Source organism: Azolla caroliniana, unplaced genomic scaffold (assembly GCF_043228905.1).
Source record: "Azolla caroliniana isolate FFs.n. ecotype wild unplaced genomic scaffold, voAzoCaro1.0.p SCAF_16, whole genome shotgun sequence".
Taxonomy (NCBI): Eukaryota; Viridiplantae; Streptophyta; class Polypodiopsida; order Salviniales; family Salviniaceae; genus Azolla; species Azolla caroliniana.
This window is the reverse complement of record NW_028230451.1, coordinates 15563762-15574684: the sequence shown is the minus strand read 5'-3', so window position 1 is coordinate 15574684 and position 10923 is coordinate 15563762.

The window sequence follows — 10923 nt, the reverse complement described above, 5'->3', positions numbered from 1 at the left end:
TGTTAAAATAGTGATGATGGAAAGAAGTTATGGAATCATATAATTTTATATTTGAAACTTGAGACGAAATCTCAATTTTGTTTAAATATGTGCGCTAGTACTACATTATATTTTCAATGAAAATGTATCGATGTACCAATTGACCACCCTCTTTCATACAAATGTTTGTTTTCAAAGCATGCCCGGTCTATATATTTTTGTGGAAAACATATAGATCCACACACTTTGCAAGCATAGCGAGACAAGGCCAAACCCTTTAGAGATCGAATAAAATGGATGGGACAAGGCCAAACCCTTGGCATGAATGGAACTAGGTTCAATCAATTTATGACTTGGATGCTATGACATAAAGTGGGTGAGTGAGAGATTGTTGGTTCCCAATGGTGGGTGACAGGTGTCTTCACTAGGGCTAAGGAAAAACCTACTAATGATGAGTATCTGCTAAAGAAATTCTCAGTTTCAAAGAATGCTTTTTCCAAGCACATCATCATATATGCAAAAGTACAAGGAAAATATGAAAAATACCACTTCATTTTGATATCGGAAATTTCCGATTTACCACTGGTAAAACAATGTGATGTAATTAATGCAATTTATAATAATCTCATAGTGTTATCTCTCTCTCTCTCTCTCTCTCTCTCACACACACACACACACACACACACACACACACACACACACACACACACACACACACCGTGTTGAAGTATTCATAGGCCATGAGGCACCTTGTCATTATTGAACTCTACTCACACAATCAATGGCAAAGATAGTTAGGAGAAGCATGAGACACCCTCTCCATAAATAAATAAGAGGTATGATTGAAACATTGGAGGCTTGTCTCAAGACTCACAATAGCAAAATAGAGATGAGGTATCACATGGCCAATCTTACCTTTATTTGGGATGGAAACATTGGAGGCTAGTAAAATAGAGATGAGGTATCAACATGATATGGCCAATCTTACCTTTACTTGGGTTTTGTTTAGATTTCATTTTTCAAGTTGCAAACTAACTACATATCAATTGTAGCTTGCTCACCCCTACATATAATTACCCTATCCTAGTGAAGGGGTTTGACACTAGTAACTCTAATTTTCTCACCTCTTTATTAGACCATACATATCCTCCTAATTTACTAGATGCGTTATTGAATGTAGGGGTCGAACCCATGACCGTTTCGTCTTAATTGGGCAACCTTACCAATTAAGCTATATCCATTTAAGTTCTCTCTTTTTGATAAAAGCATACAATTATATTAATTATATGTAAAATCCATAGTTACAACACTTCTTAGTCTCTTCTACCCATCTATCTTATGTAGTGAGAGGGACATCCCGTAATACCATTAGAAAACCGGAATATGCATTTGAGGAAATGATCCCCACATGCTGTAACATTTAGGAAATTCCAAATAAGAATACCTTTCAACTTCTTCATAAAGGCTTTCACCCCGTGTTTACTATCAAACATGAAAGCATTACACATATTCTAATTGTGTTGTAGTTCCCAATAACGTAAAAATTGGTTGAAAGGAGTATGCAAGTTGGGGATCAATTTGCCTTGGCTTCAGGGTTGCATATAAATTGGAGGAAATCTCGTCTTATTTCTTGTATGTAGAGTGATTTGGAATGTTTGGGATGGTGGGGCTCAGTGGTTACACGAGGATCCATTTATCAACATTTGGGCTATCCATTGGGTGTTGATGTTGCAAATGTTCAATTGATTGATTGGATTGGTAGTAAATTGAAGGACAACTTTATGTGTTGGAAGTCTCAATTATGGCCCTTTCATGTACGACTCAAAGTGGTGCAATGTATTTGATACCCATGTTATTATATTTACCATTACTTCCTTGGACTAAGAAGGCATTGCAAAATATGTTGCAACCACTTTGGTTCATGTTGTGGGTTTAGGGTTTAGGGTTTAGGGAGTTACACAGATTTCATGGGACCATTTCATGTAGCAATATTAGATTTAGAAATGCATTTGATGGCTTGTAGATTTGCATTATTACGAGATATATGTCAACAAGATCAACTATGGATATCCATGATGCAATATTTTATTGAGTATGTAGGATTGGTGCATGAGAAAACAAAGATTCAAGCATCGTGGTGACCATTACTCAATGGATGTATTAATCTAAAGATTCAACATTCTATATGCGGACAACAATTGTTAAGATAATGGCAAGATGCATTATCTTTTTTTGAGTGGGCACCATCAAGTGATCAAGAATTTTGTAATTCGTTACAAAATGAATTGCTTGTTTCTTCTCGAGTGTTGTTTTGGCATGGAAAATCGAAGTTGAGATCTCAATTCCATCATTTATTTCGATTGGGGGTTGTACATTTGGGAGATATGGTTGATAATTAATCTCAAAGGTTGTCGGAATTTGAAGATGCCAACAATGGTTATTGTAAAGAATCGAGTGTGATTCTATGCAACGGAATATAGATTAAGGATGTGTTATGTGTGTGTGTGAAAGAGGAGAGAAGAGAGACACAAGATAGATAGATAGGAAAATGAAGTACTCAAGATGGATGTATGTATTAAGAAGAAGTGGAGAACAATTACAACGATATAAGCATTACAAAGGAGATTAATTGACCCTTTACAAAGTAGGAGGAGGGTGCTTTATATAAGGTCACTTTCTCACTAAAACACCCACACTCTCTCTAGAACCTTAGGGAATGTGGAGACTCATTAGTTATGGAGAATATGGAACTCATTACTTATATGTCATAGAATATGATTCTATGACACATGTAGTTAATGTGTAGAAAGTAGTGGTGACTTTTGACCGTTGAATGCTCATAGATTCTCAAAAGGTGTGTTCACACACCAACCTAGGTTGAGCTTGATTCTCAACACGCCCCCTCAAGTGCAACTTTGGTCAACTTCTTTCAGTTGATGTCCGCTTCGGTTGGTACTTGGTTCTCTCTTGTACTTCCCCTCAAGCTTGGCAAGTCAGGGATTGTTACTCCAAGGTCTGACATGAATTGCTGAAACTTGTCGGCTCCTAGGGCTTTGGTGAAGATGTTGGTTGTTTGAAGATTCATACTGATGTGTTGAAAGTCGACATCTCCAGCCTAAACGCGCTCTCGGATGAAGTGATAATGTACTTCGATGAAGTGATAGTGCGCGCGTGGAACACCGGGTTCAGAGCCAGATGAATACTACCCATGTTGTCATAGTAGAGGGGAATCCGATCCTTGATGGGAATGCCTAGATCCTTCAATATTCTCTTTGGCCAAACAGTTTCACATGCAGCCACAACCGCGCCCCTGTATTCTCCCTCTGTGCTCGAAAGTGCAATGGTCGGTTGCTTCTTTGTAAAGAATTACGTCCGGAAGCTCGTAGACAAAACCGACTTCATCGTATACTAACAGAAGATATGTGCATGTTTAATGGAAGCTTCAAGAAACACAAAGATTACACATGAGAGACAAAGAGCGCAAACCAACATAAACTCAAATTCGACATACAATGTGCTAAGTGAGCACTTTTTTTTATGCAAGTCCTTAAAAGGATTGACAAAAGTACTGACAGGTACCTCAATGCTCGTACCGAGCGACTGACATTGACTCCTAAAAAATGCCTACATACTAGGCTAGGATCGTAGGCCTCTAACGGCCTACCGGTTACACTCCGTTCCGGACACTGATCCGACACTACGTTCTGATCCAAACACTGATCCGGATTAGTTTGAGCTTTCTTGCTCAACACTCCCCCTCAAGCTCAACTTGAGGTTGGATCGTGGTGTCGGTGTCTGCCGGTCCTTCCCTCCGGCTCCTCCTAGCATCCTCTCCCCTTGCTCGCTCTCCTTGACTCGTCTGATCCCGCTTTCCGCTACTCGTCCGGTTCCGTGCACCTTGACCTTCTCGGTCGCCTCATCTGCTCATAAGGCCCATCTTAGCTCCTTTGCCGCTGTGACTTCGGCACTTCTCGACTCGTCGGTTCCTCCATGTCAGCGTCGACTATCGCTGCCTTCTAGTCCGTTTGGCCTTCTGTTGATTCGGTTCCTCTGAATCGAACACCTCTTCCGAATTGGCGGCCTCTGATTCGTTTCGGCTCTTGTCTGAATTGGCTGTCTCCTATTCGTCCTCTGTCTTCAGGCCCTTTACCACATCAAATCATGTTCGGGTCTTGGCCTTCTTCTTTCGGTCGGCTCGACACTAGGTTCTTCGTAATTGTCAGAACATGTAATACGTTCAACAACTTCCCTTTTTGTCCGACATGATTTAAGGGGACTTCTTCGACATGTTCGATCGGGTGAGGGGTGTCGTCTTCAGTTTCAACAACTCTTGTTTGCTCCGGTTTTTCCAAATATGAGAACCACTCTTCGTGGCTCGTCATATGGTTCGACGTTGTGGAGTCAACGTACCACACTTCCTCTGATTCGGAAGTGGTCTTCTTCATCGAGTTCACATTGTGCTTCATCATGAAGGTTGGCCCTTTTCCGGTCTTTTCGGTTCCGGATCCCTCCGATCCTTCTGTGTAGTGTGAACTCTGCCGATTCCCTTGTATGGCCTTGCCGGTTCTGGATTTATCTGAATCAGGACGCTTCTTCCAACACTCACTTTCTTGGTGGCCTTTCTTGCCACAATACCAACATTCTGTATCAGTTCTCGATTTCCGGTTCCCGGCACTACCTTGACTCCCTCCGCTTTTGGAGGGTTCGGAACTACTGTCAACACTATCTCCGTGCCTCCGATTCTACTCTTGTCGGCCGCCACTGTTGCGTGTCGACCCACCTCGTCCTCGACATCCACGGGGTTGATCCGCCTCCATGTACAACATCCGGCTGTTCGATTGAGTGGTCCTTGACCCACTCGCGTGGTTTTCTTCGACCATCAACATCGATTACAAGTCGAAGAAGGACGGTGGATTCTCTTGGGTGCAAATCATTGTTCGGACGATCCTGTAGCTTTGTGCTAAACCACCGAGGCATATCTAGACTATTTCATCTTTGTCCACCGTCATGTTGATGGACCCTAGCGTGCCAGAGATCTCCTTTATTTTGGTGGTATAGTCGGTAACGACATATCCCATTTTCGGATGTTATTGAGCTCTTGTCAGAGCTACAACTTTTGGGCAGCGGTGCTTGCTACAAATATCTTCTTGAGATTTTCGCAAGCTTCTTTTGGCGCTTTTGTATCCTTGATGTAGCCGAGAATTTGGTCATGCACACATGACTTGAGGTAGTATAATACTCAGCTCGCTCCTTGCTCCCATGCCGGGAAGTCTTTGTGTGCCAGCTTCGGCGCTACTTCATTTGCTCCCTCAACATAGCTCTAGTATCCCTGTCTGAGCAGGTATGATTGCATCTTGCATGACCAAGATGCGTAGTTATTTCTGTCGAGCTTCTTCATTGGCAGTGAGCTAGCCATATCTCTGTCCATTCTTTCTTCGGCTTGTTCTTTTCTGGAAGTTAGGTTTTCGTTTGTTTCAAAAGCTCTAGTCAGCAGTAGAGGATGTTCTAACCCTTGCGCTCTGATACCATGTAAAGAGTTACGTGTGGAAGCTCGTAGACAAAACCGACTTCACCAGATATTAACAAAAGATATGTGCAGGTAATGGAAGCTTCAAGAAACACAGAGGTTACACAAGAGAGATAGAGAGAGCAGCACAACATAAACTCAAATTCGAAAATTACTCTGTACATACAATGTGCTAAGTGAGCACTTTTATACAAGTCCTTAAAAGGATTGACAAAAGTATTGATAGGTACTTCAATGCTCGTACCGAGCGACTAACACTGACTCCCAAAAATATGCCTATGTACTAGGCTAGGAACGTAGGCCTCTAACGGCCGACCGGTTACACTCCATTTCAAACACCGATCCAACACTACGTTCTGATCCAGACACCGATTTGGCTCTTCCTTACGGATACCAATTTGGCTCTGGCTTACTTAGCCGATATGGATCAGGTTGAGCTTGCTCGTTCAACATTCTTGCTACTCCAAGAGATGGCTCCACTTCCAAGAGGGAAGATGAATCCTGAGGTCAATAGTCGGTCGGCTTTGTAGCTTGCCCAATCGGCATCCGTATATCCTTCGAGTCCATCGTTCCACTCAAGTATCGTAATAATTGCTTAGCACAATCTAAATAAATATCATGTGGAGTTTGCATGAATTGGCTACGGAGGCCGACCGGATAGCTGAGGTCGGGTCGAGTGATCATGAGATAGATGAGGCTTCCAATCAGTTGTCGATACTGAGTTGGCTTGCACTCTTCTGTGCCGGAGTCACCAGCTAGCTTTATAGGTTTCGATGGAGAGGGGTTTCCATAGACTTACACTCAATCATCTTGAACTTATATAATAAGTTGAGGATGTAGTGCCATTGGGAGATCATAATGTTGGTTGGAGTCCGAATTACTTCAATGCTAAGGAAGTAATGGAGCTCTTTCATGTCTGTCATCTCGAATTTTCTAGAGAGGAGGGTCTTGACCTTGTTGTTGTGGACTAGATGTTCACCTCCAGTGACCAGATCATCCACGTATAGGATGATGAAAATCATACTTTCGGAATCGCGTCTTACATAGAGGGAGTTGTCAGGTTTTGACATTTTGAAGCTGATTAGATGAAGATATTGTGTTATCTTCGAATGCCAAGCACGTGGTGCTTGCTTAAGGCCGTAGAGTGGCTTCTTTAGTCGGGCGATTGCTTTCGGATGGTTGTTGGATTCGAAGCCGGGTGGTTGGACCATATACACATCCTCTTCAAATTTGCCTTGGAGTAAGGTGTTCTTTAAGTCCATTTGGTGGAGATGCCACCCTTTTTTCGCTGTGAGTGCAATCACGGTTTGAACAATCATTGTTTTTGCCATCAGGGTAAAGTTCTCTTCGTAGTCGACTCCATGTGTTTGTGCGTATCCTTTTGCTACCAATCAGGCTTTATAGAGATTGACAGAGCCGTTGGCATTATACTTCATCTTGAATATCCATCTGTAGCCGATTGCCTTCTTGTGAGGTGAGTGAAAGAAGAGATCCCATGTCTCGTTCTTATTGAGAGCTTGCATCTCCTCGTTCATCGCTTCAACCCATCACAGATCTTTAGCAGCTTCGGTAAAGCTTTCTGGTTCATGAACAACTACCACTTTCATCATAAAGGCATATTGGTATGCCGTGTAGTTTAGGTTGTTATAGACGAATCGACTAACGAGATTCTTCTCACAGGTGGAGTGTCGAAGTTTTTCATTTGCTGATGTGAGTGCTTTCTTAACTCTAGGTGACCTCATAAGAGGCACATCAAAGCCACCACACTCATTGTTGAGTTAGTGAGCCGATTCATTGCAGTTAGATTGATCGTCTTCATACTTTGGCATTTTGGACTTCCCTTTGTCCATCTTTGGACTCGGCCGAGACGTGCTATTAGAGCTAGATCCTAATGTAAGCATGAGATAAGGATATAAAACATAAATAGGTATGAAAGGAGAGACAGAAAGAAGGGTGTTGATCCACCCGACCACCCCCGAGCGAAGGGATCGAGACGGACTCGTGCCTCGATCGGCGTCCCATACCACCGTCGTGGTGTCGAGTCGTACCTGGTAATGGCATGCTTGCTACCATAGTTGATCCACCACAAGGACAGAGTCTCAACCTAGTCATGAGATGATCAAATGAGGGTAGCTAGGCCTCATATTTATAGCCAAACCTAAGGCCCCCAAGCATGTTCACACTTGGCCTAATGGGTTGTCCCTGTTGAGCGAGCAAGCTCAACCGGATTTGGATCGGCTAAATAAGCTAGTGCCGGATCGATGTCTGGATGGTATCCGGAACTAGGACCCGGATCGGAGAGCCAGATCGGATTGAAACGGGTAGGCCATTAGAGGCCTACGGATCTAGTCTAGTACGTAGGCATAGTTTTGGGAGTCAGTGTCAGTCGCTTGTATGAGCATTGAAGTACCTGTCAGTACTTCTGTCAGTCCTTTATGGACTTGTATAAAAGTTCTCTCTGAGCACATTCTATGTACATAGAGTGTACTATCATTTTGATTTGAGTTTTTATGTTCTGCTCTCTCTGTCTCTCCCGTGCATTCTTTGTTAAACCTTCTCTCAACGTTTTGTTGGTATCCGATTGAGCCGGTTTGACATACGTTTCCACATATTAACTTTGACATGGTATTAGAGCACGGGGGTTGAGAACCTCTGCAGCCGACATACGCTTCCGAAGATAAACCCTAACACCCGGTGAAGAACAGAAGAGAACCGAGATGGACAGAGGTATGACAAGTTCGTTTCCTATAGAAAAGCTCGACCGGAGCAACTATGTATCCTGGTCATATAAAATGCACCAGTACATACTGGGGCATGGTTACTGGAGCTATGTGGAAGGAACGAACAATGTAGCGCCGGAGCCGGCACACAAGGACTTCCCGACATTGGAACAAGGAGCGAGCAGAGTGTTGTAATGCCTCACATCTTGTGTGCATGATCAGATGCTCCGCTACATCAAGGATGCAAAAATGCCGAAGGAGGCCTGGGAAAAACTTCAAAAGATTTTCGCCGCAAGTACCACAACCTGTAAGTTGCAGCTCCGACAAGTGCTGAACAACACCCGACAGAGAGATATCTCTCGCCAAGACTACCAGCTCGGGTCCAGTAATGTGATGGTGGATGAAGACAAAACGATACAAATCTGCCTTGGTGGTCTAGCACAATGGTACGGGCCAATCCGGACGGCGATCTCCACCCGGGAGAAGCCATCGTCCTTCTTCGACCTGCAAACAATGCTGATGGTCGAAGAAAACCACACGAGTGGGTCGAGGACCACCCAACCAGACAACCGAATGTTGTACATGGAGGAGGACCGTCCTTGTGGGCGTGGAGGATGAGGTGGGTCGGTACGCAATGGAGGCGGCCGACAAGAGCAGAATCGAAGGCACTGAGACAGTGCCGACAATAGTTCCGGACCCTCCACGAGTAGGAGGAGTCAAAACGACGCTAGAAACTGGCAAGGGAAGGCTGACACGGAATGATGGTATTGTGGCAAGAAAGGCCATAGAGAAAGTGAGTGCTGGAAGAAGCGCGCCGATTCGGACAAATCAGGATCCGACAAGGATGGACAGGGAAACCGGCAAAGCTCGCACGACGCAGAAGGATTGAAAGGATCCGGAATCAAGAAAACCGGAAAGGGGCCAACCTTTGTGATGAAGCACAAGGTTAGCTCCATGAAGAAGACTACTTCTAAATCAAAGGAAGTATGGTATGTTAATTCTGGAGAGCCAAACCACATGACGAGCCATGAACAACGGTTCTCGTTTTTGGAGAAACTAGAACAATTGGGAATCGTCGAAACTGGAGACGAAACCCCTCACTCGATTGTGCATGTTAGAGAAGTCCCCTTAAGCCATGTTGGACAAAAGGGAAAGCTGATGAACGTACTACACGTTCTGACAATCACAAAGAACTTGGTGTCGGTCGGACAAATCGTCGACCAAGGAATGCAGGTGCGGTTTACACAAGGGCGGATAATTGCGCAAGGGCGCAGAGATGGGAGGATGTTCATCCTTGACACCAACGACATCGGCACCACCTTGTTTGCCAAAGGATAGAAGATTGAATCAGACATCGATCTCTCGCACAAGTGGATAGGCCACCACGTCAACTACCGGAGGCTTCAAGACCCGCAATCGAAATAGGTTGTTTTCGGATTGCCGAAATTCAGTGGCCGGAAGGCTCAAATATGTGAAGCCTGCCAACTCGGGAAGCAACACCGGCTTCCATTCCCCAACGAATGAAACTAGAGCCGTACCAAGCTCGACTTAATCCATTTGGATGTATGGGGAGGGGCACAAGACGTTAGTCTTGGCGGGAGTTGGTATTGATGGGAAATTGCGCGGAATATTGCTCGGCTACAACCGAGTCTTCAAGCACTCTATGGAGAATCAAACACAGAAAATGGAAGAAGGAGAAGAATGCATGTACACAGACAATAGACAACAGTACACAATGTGTTTTACGTGGAAAACCCTAACAAGGAAAAACCACGAGAGCCCATAGACTCCTAACTATCACTATATGAAGAACCCAGAGAGGTTACAAGAATGAAGGTCTCAGAGGCAATGCCCTTGAGATGTCCCTTCGCCAACCCGCGGATACCAGAGTATCACTTTGTATCTCTCTCTCTCTCTCTCTCTCTCTCTTGGTTACACACACTTACAAGAATGATAACCACCTTCTCATACGCTATGTGGTTGCCCTAAGTCATATTTATACTCATATGACTTTAGGGCTATTTACAAATAAAGCCTCAATGGGCTTACTCTAACATATTTACAAATATGTCCTTGGATCCGGTTTGCACCAGATCCATCTGGATTCCTTGGATCCGGTTTTCGGGTCTCATCCGGCTCATCCGATCCGTCTCGTCCGGTTCTCATTCAGATCCCATCCGGAGGGACCTGAATTCCCAATAAACGCCCCCTTCACTCCGGCATGAGATGTTTCGTCAACCCGATTCACCTTCGGCACGCTGTCGTGAAGAAAACCGTCCCTAAGCGGAATCGGCGCACCGAGGCGTAGGAACCGGTTCTTCACACGCGCACGCTCCAAGTTGTACATAGAATCGAATTAGGAGGATAATCGGCAGGAACGGGCCCTAACACGAGGGGAGACAAAGACCGCGCGAACAGTCTTTTCGGTCACGCGCGCGAACTGTACGAGTCGGCGGCGTAACTACGCGGATGCGGGAAGATCGGAGGAGATCCCTGTCAAAAGGGACAGGGAATAAAGCTGAGACGAAGGCCTGCTCAACGGCCTATATAAGGAGCAGGAAAGAGCTGTTGCAGGGATCTCGCGCAGAGAGGACGAAGTGCTGTCGGACCGTTTCTGGACGCTTCTCTCTCTGTTTTCCTTCCTTCTTGAGCTCCATAGCTTTCTGTGCAGGCTTCCGAGGAGGCTCGCGCTGTTTC